Source organism: Sus scrofa, unplaced genomic scaffold (assembly GCF_000003025.6).
Source record: "Sus scrofa isolate TJ Tabasco breed Duroc unplaced genomic scaffold, Sscrofa11.1 Contig1878, whole genome shotgun sequence".
NCBI classification, from domain to species: domain Eukaryota; kingdom Metazoa; phylum Chordata; class Mammalia; order Artiodactyla; family Suidae; genus Sus; species Sus scrofa.
This window is the reverse complement of record NW_018084968.1, coordinates 932,884-949,662: the sequence shown is the minus strand read 5'-3', so window position 1 is coordinate 949,662 and position 16,779 is coordinate 932,884. Positions and strand designations below refer to the sequence as shown.

General features: G+C 47.1%; 1 long non-coding RNA gene across 2 annotated transcripts in view; it reads right to left on the bottom strand.

Annotated features, from left to right (window-relative positions):
• Positions 1–13,859, bottom strand: part of LOC106507469 — a 129,116-nt gene extending 115,257 nt beyond the window's left edge. For both annotated transcript variants that reach the window (XR_002341049.1, XR_002341048.1), the window contains exons 1-2: positions 13,692–13,859; positions 8,600–8,681 (exon numbers count right to left, since the gene is read on the bottom strand). This is a non-coding gene — a long non-coding RNA (uncharacterized LOC106507469). The remainder of the gene's footprint in view (positions 1–8,599; positions 8,682–13,691) is intronic.
• Positions 13,860–16,779: the final 2,920 nt, after the last annotated feature.

Below are 16,779 nucleotides of genomic sequence, written 5' to 3'. Positions count from 1 at the left end.
TGAGCTGTGGTGTAGGTTGCAGACGCGGCTCGGATCCAGCGTTGCTGTGGCTCTGGCATAGGCCGGTGGCTCCAGCTCCGATTCAACCCCTAGCCTGGGAACCTCCATATGCCGCGGGAGCGGCCCAAGAAATAGCAACAACAACAACAAAAGACAAAAGACAAAAAAAAAAAAAAAAAAAAAAAAAAGAGAGAGAAGCAAAGGCATTTTGCTGGGCATCTGAGTGGTACCCAACCAAGATCCTGAAGATATTAAAGCACAACATGATACTCTCACTCTGCTCCAGGTCAGCACAAGGAATTTTGTAACATGAGAATTCCGTAAAAAACAGTCTCACCACGTGCTGTATAAAGAATAATGCTACACCCCACCCTGCAAAAAATATCCATGTCCTGATCCCCAGAACCTGCAAATGCGTTACCTTACACAGCAAAAGGAACTCGGCAGAGATGAGAGGTCACCCTGGATGATCCCTACAGGCCCAACTCTCAAGAGGCAGGAGGGTGAGAGTCCGAGAGAGAGTTGTGATGCTGTGCTGCCGACACTGAGCTTGGATGAAGGGTTTATGAGCCAAGGCATTGAAGCGCTTCTAGAAGCTGGAAAAGTCAAGGGAACGGAGTCTCCTCTAGAGCTCTCAGAAGGAACATGGACAAGCTGGCACCTTGATTTAGCCCATTTCAGATTTCTGACCCCCCAGAAGTGAAAGATAATAAATTTGTACTGGGAGTTCCCTGGTGGTCTGGTGGTCAGCACTCAGCATTGTCACTGCTGTGGCCTGGGTTCAACCCTTGGTCTGGAAATTGAGATCCCACATCAAGCTGCTACATGCCTCAGTTAAGAAAAATACAAATAAATAAATAAAATAAATTTGTGTTATTTCAACTCCTAAGTTTCAGAGTTCCCATTGTGGTGCAGCGGAAAAGAATCTGACTAATAATCATGAGGTTGCGGGTTCGATCCCTGGCCTTGCTCAGTGGGTTAAGGATCTGGTGTTGCCGTGAGCTGTGGTGTAGGTCACAGATGTGTGCAGATCTTGTGTTGCTGTGGCTTATGGGGTAGGCCGGCAGCCGTAGCTCTGATTCAGGCCCTAGCCTGGGAACCTCCATGTGCCACGGGTATGGCCCTAAAAAAAAGCAAAAATATTTTAAAAAATTAAAAATAAAATAAATGACCAAGTTTGTGTTAACTTATTACAGCAGAAATAGAAAACTAACACACCATGGCCCAAGTCGCTACATTGTGGGTATAGAATTTTCACTGCAGCCCAGGGCTAACCCTCAAATATCCCATTACAGTGAGGGGATAGATTGTTTATCAAGCTGGTGATTGTGGTGGGTTGAAGGGTGGCCCCCAAAATGATACATCCAAGTCCTAACCTCTGGTATTTATAAATGTGGCTTTATATGGAAAGAGGGTCTTTGCAGCTATGATTAGACTAAGGATTTCAAGATGCTATTACCCTGGATTTAAGGTGGACTCTAAGTCAAAAGACCGGGGAGTTCCCATCATGGCTCAGTGGAAATGAATTTGACTAGCATCCATGAGAATGCAAGTTCGATCCCTAGCCTTGCTCAGTGGGTTAAGGAACCTGCGTTGCCATGAGCTGCAGGGTAGGTCACAGAGAGGCTCAGATCTGGCATTGCTGTGGCTATGGAGTAGGCTGACAGCTACAGCTCCAATTCCACCCCAGCCTGGGAACTTCCATATGCCTCAGGTGCGGCCCTAAAAAGAATAACAACAACAAAATTCAAATGGCCAGTAACTCCTATAAGAGAAAAGAGAGATTTATGAAACAGAGACACAAAGGGGGCAATGCCATATAAATATGGAGTCAGAGATTGGAGTTATGCTTTTTCCAAGGCAAGGAACATCTGGCACCACCAGAGGCAGATGAAGGCATGGATTTTCCATGAGTTCTTTCCAGGGAGTTCTGCTCTGCCAAAACCTTGATTCTGGCCTCCCAAACCATGAGAAAATCAATTTCTTTTTGTGAAGCCCCCAAACCTGTCCTAATTTGTATGGTAGCCAGGATCCAGCTCACATGCCACTTGCATCACCAGCCTTCTCCCCATCACCCAGAAAAAGTTATCTTCCCCTCCTGTGGATCGCTCCAGTCCTCCCTCGGGCAAAGAAGAGGAGGAATGCATGTGTGGAGCATAGCGACATACTGTAGCTGCCTTCTTGAAACACTCATTCCATGGCCGCACTATCCCCCCGCAAGTCTCGCTGTCCCCACCTTAGAGGTACAGAAATAAGCTCAGAGAGGGGAAGTAGGTCAGAGTCAAGCAGCCCACAGCTGGGCACAGGATGCCGTCAGAATTTAACCCAGCCCTCTGCTCCTCCCTCACGCCCTCGCCACTGCACACTGCATCACCCTTGGGGCATTTCTCACTTCTGTTCTAAGTACTTTATGTCTTATCTTTAAAACGAGACCAAACTGGGTCTTGAGCATCTGTGCAGGTCTCAGCTTGAATCTTCCCGCACCTCTGGCATCTAGTAGTGCTGCCCAGGTATCTGTGAAATGTGCCAAGTGGAGGGAGAGGGAGGATTAAGGAAGAGAGATGGGGGGATGGGAAGATGGGGGGAGAGGGGGAAATTAACACGCACTGGGCATTTCTCCTCTTTTCTGATGTTCGATTACCTGGCCCCAGCTCTGGCTCTTACTACCAATGTGGTCTTTTCACCCTCTTTCTCCAGCTAAACGGAGATGTCTCTGAGGACCTGAAACAGGGAGGCGCCACAAGGTGGAAGGAGCCCGGGTTCCCAAGGGGCTGTATAGAGCAGAGCCCTTGCCTGCCCACGCTGGACTGTGACGTGAGGGAGGACTCACCTTCACTTCAGGAAGCCATGAACATCTCTGGAATCGTTCCTGCAAGGATTAGCCCACCTCGGGCCATTTGCTGGCCCTCTGCATCTCAGTTTCCAAACCAGTAAAATAAGGTAATCATGTCATATCTAAGATGATGCGCCATAAAAAAAAAAAAAACCTGCAGGTCTCTGAATTTCTCCGGAATTTAGTTCCAGCTCCTCCGTGATTTAAAAAAAAAAAAAATCATGTGCATCCACCAAGTGGGCTTTTAGTGTTACGTATGTTACACTCGGAATAGATCCATTTCTTTTAATAATAGAACAGCAGATCCATCCATAACAGGCTTACTCCAAAACAGGGTTTCAATTGACTGAGCCTCAGAGCGTTTGCATCCCATAACAGAAAATCAGTCTGCGATTGACTGAATTTAACTAATTTCAATTTGTAGGGTGGCTCCTGATTTAAACACCATTTCTCGCTCTCGCTCTTTTTTCCCTGTCACCCAGCTCCTTGCCAGCTGTACACCTACAGAAGGACGATTATTCTAAATCTTCCAGCCGAGGCAGCTCTCAGGGTACCGTCCACCTTGATGGAGCAAACATGCATCAAGATCGAGTCTCCTCTGTTGGGGACGTTTGGGGCACAGCTAAAGGGGATGGCGGCTCTCTCTCCAGGCTAACTGCACTCACTGACAGTAGTGGAGTCTTTCTAAGTTCCCATGATATGGGCTCTGGGCGAGATCCATAGAGACAGGTAAAGAGAGAAAAAAGAAAGATGGGTTTCGTTTATTTGATGACAATGACTGACCTTCCTAATGGTCCCATGAGTACCCTGCTTGCCCCCTAGAGTTAACTCTCCACACAGCAGCCAGTATGATTCTGTTAAAACACCAGTTGGACCATGTTACTCCTGCCTGCAGAATCCCCAAGAATTCTATCTTGTTCAAAGTCAAAGTCCTTATGAAGGCCCACGAGGCCCTACTTTCCTGGTCTGCCCACGTTCCCTTCTCATCTCTTGTTTTCCCTCCATCTCAGTCACCTGGACTCCTTGTGGTGACTCAAAGATGTGAGCAGACTCCTGCCTCAGGGCCTTTGCACATGCTGTTCCCTCTTCCCGGAACACAGTTCCCAAGATCTCTTTGTATCCGCCCACAATTCCTTCAACTTTTCTGTTCCAGTAAGAGCTCTTCCCTGAAAATCCTATTTACACTTGTAACTCCATCAGTGGCTCTGCCTGGACCCTTTCCATGATGATATTTTTCCCTTTTCACCTTCTATGTATTCTATAGTTATATATAGAAGCATACATGGTTTGTATTTTCTTGTCTACTAGCCCTTCTTGGAGTCCATGGGAACTTTTTTTATGGCTATACCCACCACATATGGAAGTTCCTTGCCCAGGGATTGAATCCAGGCTGCAGCTGTGACCTACACCACAGTTGTGACCCATCCCACAGCCATGGCAATGCCAGATCCTTTAACCCACTGCCAGAGATCAAACCCACTGCAGAGACCTGAGCTGTTGCAGTCGGATTCTTAACCCACTATGCCACAGCGGGAACTCCCATGAGAACTTCCTGTTGTGCTTTTGCTCCCATTCCCCTGGCACCTGGAAGACAGACTGGCACAGAATGAGTGCTCAAGAAATATTTGTTGAAAATTCTAGAGATGGAGGATGCATCCGTGGTTGAATTACCAGGGCTTAGAGACGGGGTGAGGAGAGGGCAGGAGGGATGGGACTGGGTCACAGCAGAGAAACAGAAGTCTTTGCAGTCAGGATCTTGACTGTGATAGCTATTAACAACCCAGTTAGCTGCTAACATTGCATAGAACTTAATACACACAAACACATAAAAGCATCCAAGTAAAATTGGCAAGAATGTAAGTAATATTGGTGGATTATATGAATGTCAGTACCTGGTTTTGATATTAAACTATGGTTTTTCGGGAGTCCCTGTCACGGCTCAGCAGTAATAAACCCAGCTAGTATCCATGAGATGCAGTTCGATCCCCTGCCTTGCTCAGTGGGTTAAGGACCCAGTGTTGCTGTGAGCTGTGGTGTAGGTTGCAAATGTGGCTCGGATCCCACGTTGTTGTGGCTGTGGCATAGCCCAGGGACAGCTCCAATTCAACCCCTAGCCTGGGAACTTCCAGGTGCAGCCCTAAAAAGCAAAAGAAAAAAAATATAGTTTTTCAAAATGTTATTGAGGGAAACTGGATGAAGTGAGGAAGGAATGTTTGTATTATTTCTTACAACACCTTGTGAATCTGTATCTCAAATTTATCAATTATGTTAAAAATTCCTACCACATTTTAGATTCCAAAAAATAAATATTTATGGGAAAGAATAGAAATTTTGTTCTGCCCTTGTATTAAATGGTACTAGAGGCACTTTTTATTTAACATATGACATTCTGGAGTTCCCGTCGTGGCGCAGTGGTTAACGAATCCGACTAGGAACCATGAGGTTGTGGGTTCGGTCCCTGCCCTTGCTCAGTGGGTTAATGATCCGGCGTTGCCCTGAGCTGTGGTGTAGGTTGCAGGCGCAGGTCGGATCCCGCGTTGCTGTGGCTCTGGCGTAGGCCGGTGGCTCCAGCTCCGATTCAACCCCTAGCCTGGGAACCTCCATATGCCGCGGGAGCAGCCCAAGAAATAGCAACAACAACAACTAAAAAAAAAAAAAAAAAAAAAAAAAAAATATATGACATTCTGTGCCCTGGACAGGTGTCAACTGTTTTTATCGTAACTCTTCAGCTGTAATTGTAATTTTGATAAACATTGTAAGTTTTTTTCACCCAAAGGTAGAAAATGCAACGGCAATGCCCTACTCTGAAAAGCCAGCCTGGGGAGGAGGAAAGAGAGTGGTAGGTGTTGCTAGATCACAGAGACCCCTTCATTCATTCACGGAACTATTTGCTGAGTCCCTTCCATGTGACAGGCATCTGTAGTGTTTTCAGATGATTACCTGTGTCTGCCTAGCTCAGTACAGGGGTTTAGGAACTGTTTTTGAAAAAAAATAATTTAATTAAAGAATCCCTTTAGAAACTAATGCGTGCATTGAATGCAGAGTCTAAGGTGGGTTTTAATTATTGTTGCAAGAATGATCTCTCGAAAGACCCTCTCCAGTTCCAACAGGCTAGGAATCTATGGAATGAGTCTATCACTTCAAGGGTTGGCAAAGATAGATTGAAGCTTCTAGAAGTCGCAGGCCCTCATCTGGTGGTTTTCTTAAAGAGATGCCATCAGCAGGTTATTCCCACCCCCTCACAGCAACCTTCTGAGAAAACACGCATTAGTAGATAATTCACCTGCCTGAAAAAAAACAGGTGCTACCTTCTACTTTATGGCTAAGCTTTGGGGAGGGATGGGGGTGATAAAAGGAACTGTTTCCATAGCAACAGAAATGCACACATTAAAGAACATAGTGTCTTGCTTAAGTCTATTTATAAAAGAATGTGTAGGAAATACAATTAAGGAAACTAACAGCAGATGAGGTGCTCCGGCTCCGGCTTAATTGTCTGTCTTCCATCACTTAGCACCCAAGAAAAATGGGCAGCAAGAGGGTCGGGGGGTCAGCGACTGCAGGAGGGGTGCCACCAAGAGGAGCGTGTGACCTTCCTGCTTCACTGCAGAGAGCTGAGCCCCCTCCTCACCCCCGGTATTCCCAAGCCCAAACTGGCGGCTCCTTCTACTGGAACCAGAACTGGCCCTATTTCGTTGTTCAGGAGGGGCCAGATTTGTGGGTTCGTAAGCCATCACCTTAGGGGCCTGATTTCATTGTCCCCTGTGGCTTACTAGCTGCAAAAGTCTTTGTTTTTGTTTTTTGTTTTTTGCTTTGTAGGGCCACACCCATAGCTTATGGAGGTTCCCAGGCTAGGGGTTGCATCAGAGCTACAGCTGCCAGCCTACACCACAGCCGCAACAACTCGGGATCCGAGCCATGGCTGTGACCTACATCACAGCTCACGGCAACACCGGATCCCTGGCCCACTGATTGAGGCCAGGGATCAAACCTGCATCCTCTTGGATACTAGTCAGATTCGTTTCCGCTGTGCCACAACAGGAACTTCTAAAAGTCTTTATTGTTGACCTGAAATTCCCACTAGGAGATGCCCAAAATTCCCTCTATAATAGGATTCTGCCTCTTTCCCCAGACTCAGAACACTCCCTGGTTCTTCCATGGTGCCACGAGCTCAACATTTTTAAAACCACTGATCTTCCTGACCAGCTTACTTCTGTCCCATCACCCTCTCCAGCATCAGAACCGACACAGCCCTAAATCTGGCCCAATTTACCTTCTCAATTGCCTCTTGCAAGCTCTCCATCCTTGTGACCCAAGATTGCACAAAATGTAGCACAGCCGCACTGGATGCAGTTCTCCTAGGACAGGTCTTGGCTCTTTCACGGGACACGTTGCCTCTCCTCATCCTTGGCCTGGATTCCCAACCGAAAGAATACCCACCTATTTAAATCCATCCCATTAAGTGAAACCTCCTGAACTTCCCAGGCCAGCCCTTGAGGGTCAGAGGCTGGAGCACACACGTGTCTCACCGGATGAGTTTCAGCTTTCACCTGACTTTGTGGGAGCTGTGGTTCTGCACCTTCCCTCAGCACTTACACCTTCACGGTGCTCGGCGGCACACCCACAAGGGGCACCCCGCTGTCAGGAGTGACTTTGGACTTCTCTGCCCCGTCCTCTCATGCTCCACAGCAACCGAAGACTCTCATTCAACCTGGGAAAAAGGAAAGGCCGCCCAGAGCACACACGGGATCTCTCGCTAATGAGACAAACCCATTGGGCCACCGGCAATCGGCACAGACCCTGAAATGGCATTAAAACACATCTCTCCTTGTCGCATGGGCTGATCCTGACCCAACACTGCCACAGAAAGAAAGAACCAGAAGCCCAAGCACCGGCACACATCATAGGTTTTTCCATGAGCTCTCCTGATCCATTTCTCGGACACCCTTCTCCCTCCCCCGCCAAGAGTCAATCTTGCATCTTTATTCTGTAAAGACCAAAGGTCTTGGTGCTGCGGGAGAACCTTCACTCTCTGGCCACTGCCCTCAAGGCAAGGTTCTCTCAAAGAAGCCAGCTATTCCCTTGGAACACGCTTCTCCCACTCCCTGACTCGCTCTCCTCCAAATCATTGTTTGGCTCCTTCTTACCATGCCATTCGCAGCTGAGAGGAGCCTTCCTGGACCACTCTATCTAAAGAATCTCCACTTCCCAAAAAAGGCATCCTCTATTTGTTCTCTTTTCTCCATGGCATTCGTCACTGCCTGTGAGGACGAATTTGTTCATGCATGGCTCCACGTACCTTCTGTATCCTCTGCTTGGATATATGTTTGTTGAAACAGATATCTTATCTGTCTGGTCCACTATGGTATCCCCAGGGCCCAGAATAACACCTGCCGTGATATGAGACCTCAGCAGACATGCGTTGTCTGGCTGAATGGTTTGCTCAGAGACACTAGTGGTTAGAACCTCAGGCTTCAAAGTCTGACCTCTGCACGTGAAAATCCTGGATGGAACCTGCCACGAGGCAAGTCAGTTAACTGTCCAAGGCCTCCCTTACTTGATTTGTAAAATAGGGTGAAATATAGCCATTTATTTCATCAGATGATTGTAAGCATTGAATGAGAGAAGATAGTTCAAGCACTAACCATAGTGTCTGGCGTATAACCTCAACACCTGGAGATTATCTTCCTATTTTTCCCCCATTCTGTTTCGCAAAGCTCTTCCTATTACCGCCGATTAATTGAAATAAAAGTTTGTATTCTGTCTTACCATAGAAAGTTCTCTTAAGGAGACGCTGGTCCAATCCAGTCCTTTCCTATCGCCCTGTGGAAGTTTTCTCTCCCACAAAGTACTGCAAAATAAAAACAGAGTGCTTATTCATTGAGCATCTACTATATTCAGGCTTTTTTTTTTTTTTCCCCTTTTTTTTGGCCTCAGCCACAGCATATGGAAGTTCCCAGGCTAGGGGTCAAATTGGAACTGCAGCTGTGCCACCCTATGCCATAGCTCACAGCAACACCAGCAGATGCTTAACCCACTGAAGGAGGCCAGGGATTGAATCCACATCCTCATACATACATTCTGCAGAGCCACAGCAGGAACTCCTATATTCTGGCATTTGACATACAATTGGGATTTGACATACATTATCTCCCACCCTCAGGGAACCTAGCCAAGGAGAGGGCAACACTGGCAACTGTCATAGCACAGCCATTCAGCCCTCCTTCTTGAGTGACAGAGCCCTGATTAGTGGGGGAGGGGAGGAAAGAGAACATTTCTTAGCCTTTTTTTTTTTTTTTTTTTGTCTTTTGTTGTTGTTGCTATTTCTTGGGCCATTCCTGCGGCATATGGAGGTTCCCAGGCTAGGGGTCTAATCGGAGCTATAGCTGCCGGCCTATGCCAGAGCCACAGCAACGCGGGATCCGAGCCGCGTCTGCAACCTACACCACAGCTCACGGCAACGCCAGATCGTTAACCCACTGAGCAAGGGCAGGGACCGAACCCACAACCTCATGGTTCCTAGTCGGATTCATTAACCACTGCACCACGACGGGAACTCCCTCAGCCTTTTTTTCTTAACTTGATTCACATTGGTGGCATCTGAGCTTTTCTGTACCAGCAAAACTTCATACTAACACTTACCATCGGCATTGTAAGTAAGTCCTGTTATTGATAAACAACCAAAACCTCAGAAAGAATGAGTAATTGGGCCAAGATCCCACAGCTAAAATGTCACCCACCTGCAATAAACATAGGGGTGCATGTAACTGTTTTGTCTGGCTATATGCCCAGGGGTGGGATTGATGGATCATATAGCAGTGCTATATTTCGTTTGCTGAGGAAGCTGTATACTGTTTTTCCTAGTGGTGGTACCAATTTACATTCCCACCAACAGTGACAGTAAAATAAAACAAAAAGTTTATCTTAAAAAAAAAAAGTTGCCAACCTGGTATTGGAATGCAGATGAACTTCATTCCAATATATGAGCCTTTCCCTTTAATCTGCAAGCTATTTCTCCACTCAGAGGAAAAAGGATCTCACAGGAGCTTCCTTCAAGCCTTCACACAGTAGGGGACCCTGAAGGATGATGGCAGGCGAAGCTATAGCCGCCCAAACTCCTGCCTTCAGTTCGGTGTCATACTCAAGTGGCATAGAGGCCAAGGTACCCATATGGCCATGGGAGTGCAGGGAGTAAGATGGAGGGGGTAACCCTGAGCCCCCATGGCCTGAGGGACCCCAAACACCTACATGCTCTGGGGGAGGGCACAGAATGGCCAAGGGAAACCTCAGAGCAGCAGCCTGACGGTGGTGGAGCAAAGCGACCGCAGAAGCAAGTAACCAAGACCAGAGATGCCGGCAGCATCAGCACACATTATCCAGGCATAAAAACAGATGGCACCAAAAAACCACCACCGCCACCACCACCACAGAGCACACAAAAATGAGCAGGTCAAATGAATAGAGGAGCCACAGCAAGAGCTCCCAATGGCAAAAGCTAGAACAGCTTGAGCAAGCAATTAAGGACTATCAGATTATAACCCAAACCCTAAAATAAATATCCATGAATCTATGCAAACCATTGAGTGAATAAATAAATGGGAGCGAAGAGAGAAATCACCCATGCAGAAAGATTTTAAATAATATTTGGAAAAACTCCACCCTGGAGGAGGTGAGGCATAACTTCCCACTCCTTAAGGGCCAGCTCTGCCTACTGACTTCCTCCCAAAGAGGACAACACGGAAAGTGGATGGGATACCTTCCCAGTGGGGAAGCCTGGCACACGAGACCTTGGACACGGGATCCAGGTCAGCATCAGTGGTGATAAGTCGTGTTGACAGTGCGTACCCTTGACAGGATAAGAATGGCTCTTTACCACGTGATCTTCCTCCAAAACCCATGGCCTTCGTCTCATCATGAGAAAAACAATGAGAAAAATCCCAATTGAGGGCCGGTGTACAAAACACATGACCAAGACGCCTCCCAAGTGTCAAGGCCATCAAAAACAAGAAAAGTCTGAGAAAATGTCACAACCTAGAGCTGCCTAAGGAGACAGGAGGAGTAGACGTAATATGGTGCCCTGGACAAGATCCTGGAACAGAAGGAGGATGGTGGGGGGAAACTGAGGAAATCTGAATAAGGGATGGATATTAGTAAATAACGATGTCCCAATATTAGTTCCTTCATTGTGACAAACGCACCAGACCGATGGAAGATTTTAAAAACAGAGGAAACTGAATGTGCAGTCTATGGGAACTTTCTGTACTCTCTTTGCAATAATTCTGTAAATCAAAAACTGTTCTAAAATTAAAAGTTTATTAAAAATACAAAACAGATGGCATCAGACAAAATGTGCTTCAGGGCTCGGCACATCCGTGGAGAGGCTCTGACCAGCCTCTCGGCAACAATCACTAGTAAGCATCGCAAGGATTGGATCTGAATTCAAAGGCCCCGGTTCTCTCCTCTCCACCCCCTCATCAAGGTCAACTAAGACGCCGCTCCCTTTTTACTCTGATTCTAACTTGCAGAGAAACAGGAGAAGGGCAGCACTCTGAAAGAAATCAATGCATTAGTTATCACAGAGAGAGAAGGAGCTTAAAACACTGGACTTGGCTGCCTGGACCCACCCAGTGGGATGGAGACACTTGGATGATAAGAACAGTCTTGGGGGGGAGTTCCCGCTGTGGCGCAGTGGTTAATGAATCCGACTAGGAACCATGAGGTCTCGGGTTCGATCCCTGCCCTTGCTCAGTGGGTTAACGATCTGGCGTTGCCGTGAGCTGTGGTGTAGGTTGCAGACATGGCTCGGATCCCGCGTTGCTGTGGCTCTGGCATAGGCTGGCGGCTACAGCTCCGATTAGACCCCTAGCCTGGGAACCTCCATATGCTGCGGGAGCGGCCCTAGAAATAGCAAAAAGACCAAAAAAAAAAAATAATAATAATAATAAAAGAACAGTCTTGGAAATAAAGTGAAGCACACTTGAAAGAAAGCTGTGCGAGAAAACATGGACCTTCTTTATCCATAGGGCATGTCAGGGATTCTTCAGACTCTGTGTGCAGGGAGGGATCACTTGCACCGAATGGCTGATGACAACTCCCCAGATCAGAAATAGCATCTGACATCCTGAGGCTGCCTCCATGACACCACGACAAGGTATATGCAGAGTCCAAGCACAGGACGACGTGGAGAGGAAAGTTCTTCCTACTTAACAGAGTCCCTCATCATGCATGATTGTTTACCACTCAAATTCACTCCCCTCTGGAGATGGATTATAGAGTCTGCCCAATGCAGCCCATACTTGAGCCAGATGGAATGAAGAAATCCATACCTGCCAGGGATCCACCCCTCCGCTGGAGAGATTCCACTGATCCCCACTGATGTTGGGGCCCCTTCTCCCAGAGCAGAAGAAAATGAGGAATCAGCACTGAAGAGTGCCACTGGTTTTTCTCCTTATTTTTCTATGTTCCAGTGGGAAACTAGACCACTCATTATTCTCTGCTTTGGGTGATGAGCCCTCCAGAAAACACTTAATATGTAGCTAATTTTAGAAAAAGTGTGGAGGGTCAAACTAATTAACACGGTTGGTATTTTAGAAACTTGAGTAAGGAAGGGCATAAAATGGGAACTATGGCTTGCTAGGAAAGAGTGGCAGGAGGAGTTCCCATCGTGGCGCAGTAGTTAACGAATCCGACTAGGAACCATGAGGTTGCAGGTTCGATCCCTGCCCTTGCTCAGTGGGTTAACGATCCGGCGTTGCCGTGAGCTGTGGTGTAGGTTGCAGATACGGCTCGGATCCTGCGTTGCTGTGGCTCTGGCATAGGCCGGCAGCTATAGCTCCGATTAGACCCCTAGCCTGGGAACTTCCACATGCCGAAGGAACGGCCCAAGAAATAGCAAAAAGACAAAAAAAAAAAAAAAAAAAAAAAAAAAAAAGAGTGGCAGGAAACCCACTCCCAAGGTCAAGTTGAGGAAGCTGGGCAGCCACCTTAAGTTTCAAGGATAGAGGGAGAGTGGAACAGGGTAACCCACAAACTCAATCTAAAGCCCAGTGCTTCTCTTCCCTCTCCACTACCCCCACCCCCTGAGTCTGAATCAGTAGATCTGGGTGGGCATCTGTGAATTTGCATTCTTCTTTTGTTTTGTTTTTGTTTTGTCTTTTTGCCATTTCTTGGGCCCCTCCTGCAGCATATGGAGGTTCCCAGGCTAGGGGTCGAATCGGAGCTGGAGCCACCGGCCTACGCCAGAGCCACAGCAATGCAGGATCCGAGCCGCGTCTGCGTCTGCAACCTACACCACAGCTCACAGCAACGCTGGATCCTTAACCCACTGAGCAAAGCCAGGGATCGAACCCGCAACCTCATGGTTCCTAGTCGGATTCGTTAACCACTGAGCCACGACGGGAACTCCTGAATTTGCATTCTTTACAAGCTTCTGGGTGATGCTGTACCAGGGACCACACTTTATGTCACACTGATACAGAGAATTTTTTTTTTTTAACATCGATCCCTGGGCTCCTTTCCTTGAGATCCTGATTCAAATAGCCTGAGTTAGAACCCAGGCATCACTGGTACTTTGTAAGAGCTGCCAGGGAATCCTAACACATAACCAAGACAGAGAACCATAGTCACAGCCCATAGAGCACTCACAGGAGGACAGGGACAACACACACACACACACACACACACACACACACACACACACACACGCATACACATGGATAGAGTCTGATGGAGTCTGGCTGAAAGGGCACACATCAGATTGAGACTCAAACCCACATGCTGGCATTCAAGCCCAGCCAAAACCCAGACTGGGATTTGAACTCACTGGTTTTTCTAAATTAAAAATCACAATAAAATCACACACCTGGTTCCAGTACTTCCTGAAGTCCCGGTTCCTTATGTCTCCTGTGGAAGGAATTCAGCAAGAGGCAAAGTGATAGGTAAGAAGTAGATTTACAGAGAGAGAGTGGGGGCCGTCTCAGAAGGCAAGAGGACCCGATAGAGGAGGTGGTGAGTTTTTAACGGGCTAGGCAATTTCTTAGGCTAATGAGTGAGAGGATTTTTCCAACTCTTTGGAGAAAGGGGCGGGGATTTCCAAGAACTGGGCCCCACCCACTTTTGGCCCTTGGGTCACCTTGGAAATGTCCTGGCGCCTGTGGGCATGTCATTCGGATGCTAATGTGTTCCAAGGAGCATATAATGAAGTTCAAGGTCCACTGGAAGTCAAATCATCCATCATCTTGGACCTAGTTTGTTCTAACCTGTTTTTGTCACATCCTCAAGGACTATGTCATTCTTTTAAGGGCTGTGCCCTGTCCCCTTCCCTCCTGTTTCGTAACCAAGGAAGAGGCAGGAACATTGGAGGACAAAATGAGCATCATTCCTCTAATTGCCTAGGGCACTAGGAGAAGAGTATAGCAGGGGCTCAAATGATACAGACAGGGGTGTGAGGGGACTTGGATTGCAGGGTTCCAGGAGTTCAGCTCTTGAATGGACCCTTTGAAACCTTTCGGGGTCCAAGAGTGGACGCGAAAATATCTGGCATAATCTAGACGTGTATGGGCCCCCAGAGAGTTAGGACCACGAGCTCAAGGATAGACCTTGAGGATGTGCCAGCACTTCGTCCCAAATAAAGGCATCTAGGCTCAGTTACTACCCATCCTTTGTGAATCTGCCATCTACAGAGCAAAATGCATCTGGGTCGAGGAGACATGGTTCAGCCCTCTGAACCTCTGAAACCCTCCGCTATTGGGTGTGAGGTATGTTAGAGCAGAAACTCAAAGAAGAAGCAAGAGGCCGGAGCACTGAGACTTCAAGCAAATTTGATTGACCAACAGATTGGCCAGGAGCACAGAGGGAGAACTCAGGCTCCCTGCCGCTTAAGGAGCAGTTAGTTATACAGGTTAGCACAGGTTTGTTCTTGGACTAAGTCAGTATTCAAGGGTTGGGGGAAAGACACATCTCCTTAGGAATGTGGGTAATGGTTTGGGGTAGGGGGTAGAGGCAAACTGTAAAGAAACATCCGTGACAAACGACTGTTTAACTGGTCTCCAAGACAGCTCATTATTGGGGGGGTAATCAGCATTCTAGATTGTAAGTCTGATTAGAGTTTTGGTGGTTTGTGATGACTGATGCCCCACCTAAGAAGCTAAAGGGGAGTCTGAGCTAAACCTTAGGATTCTTGAGGAAGGGGAAATGTGAAATTCTGCTAAGGAAAGAAACACAGGAAGAAAATGTTTAGTCATGCCTCCACTAAATAAATATTTACTGAGTTGCTACTTTGTGCCAGGATCAAGCCTACCAACAGAACATCTCTTTTCCCAGCTCAGTGTTTGTGAGTTTCCTCCCTGCCCTTTAGAAACAACCACTTTGCCTGGAGATTTGGGCTTGTTAAAAAAAGAAGGAAAAGAACAAAAATTTGTAAACTGTAAGGGATTTGTGAATAAACGGTTCTCCCATCCTCTTGGATACACAGTTAATTTTCAAGGCTCTGCCCCCAGGATCTGCCATCCTGAGTTCAGAGATCAGCTTTAACTTAAATTGGTGAATTTAAAGAAGTGATTAAACAAGGACTCAAAAGAACACAGGAGCTGAAAAGCCAAGGTCTCAGTAAACAGATGTGAGGGCTAGTTTCCTACCCAGCAAAGGGAATATTGGTTAGCCAGCCCGTTCTCAGGAAAGCTGCCCTCATGGTATCTGGAGTAGAAATTGACATTCATAACACCCTTTCATGGGGTGGACAATAATCTCATCTATTATGCATTTATTTTGAAAGTAATTTCTTCTCTCCTGCTCTCATTAAATCATTTATTGAACACTTACTACCTATTATGTTCCCGGGGAATTGAAGCAAAGGACAAGCCTGCCCTCTCACGTGGTTCACGATCTAATGAGGAAGAATGACAAATAAACAGCCCGTGATGGAGCAGTTTGATGTGGGCTCTGATGAGATGAATTTGCGGAGAAGGAACTCAAGCCACGTGGAGAGAATTGGGAAAGGCTTTCCGGAGACATCAACATCAGAATCGAGATTTGAAGGACAAGACTTGGTCTGTGTCATGCACTGGACTGTGTCTGCCCCTCCCCCAATGCACCTGTTGAAGTCTTAACCCCCAAGGAGATAGAATCTAGAGGTGGACCTTTGGGACGGCGTTAGGGTTAGAAGAGGCCATGAGAGGGGGGCAGCATGAGCATGGGATGAGTGGCTTTATAAAAAGAGGAAGAGGAGTTCCCGTCGTAGCGCAGTGGTTAACGAATCCGACTAGGAACCATGAGGTTGCGGGTTCGGTCCCTGCCCTTGCTCAGTGGGTTAACGATCTGGCGTTGCCGTGAGCTGTGGTGTAGGTTGCAGACGTGGCTCAGATCCCGCGTTGCTGTGGCTCTGGCGTAGGCCGGTGGCTACAGCTCCGATTCGACCCCTAGCCTGGGAACCTCCATATGCCGCGGGAGCGGCCCAAGAAATAGCAATAGCAACAACAACAACAACAAAAGACAAAAAGACAAAAAAAAAAAAAAAAAAAGAGGAAGAAAGATCAGTCTCTCAACTATGTGAGGACACAGAGGGGAACAGTGATCACCAGCAACTGAATTGGCCAGCACCATCGTCTTGGACCTCCCAGGCTCCAGAACTGCGAGAAATAAATACATGTTCTGTGAGCCACCTATCTGTATTTATACCTATACCTATACTATGTCTCTCTCTATACACACACACTATACCTATATATGCTGTATCTATACCTATATACATGTATGCACTGTATGTATACCTATATTCATATCGATACCACCAGTCTATGGTACTTTTTAACAGCAGCCCAGCCTATTACAGACGAATAACATAGGGAGGGACAAGCATTCTAAGTAACAGGAAGAGCACCTGTCGAAGGGATGGGTGCTTGCCATGTTCTGGCATCTGTAAGCATGTCCGGAAGTCTGAAACACAAAGTTCC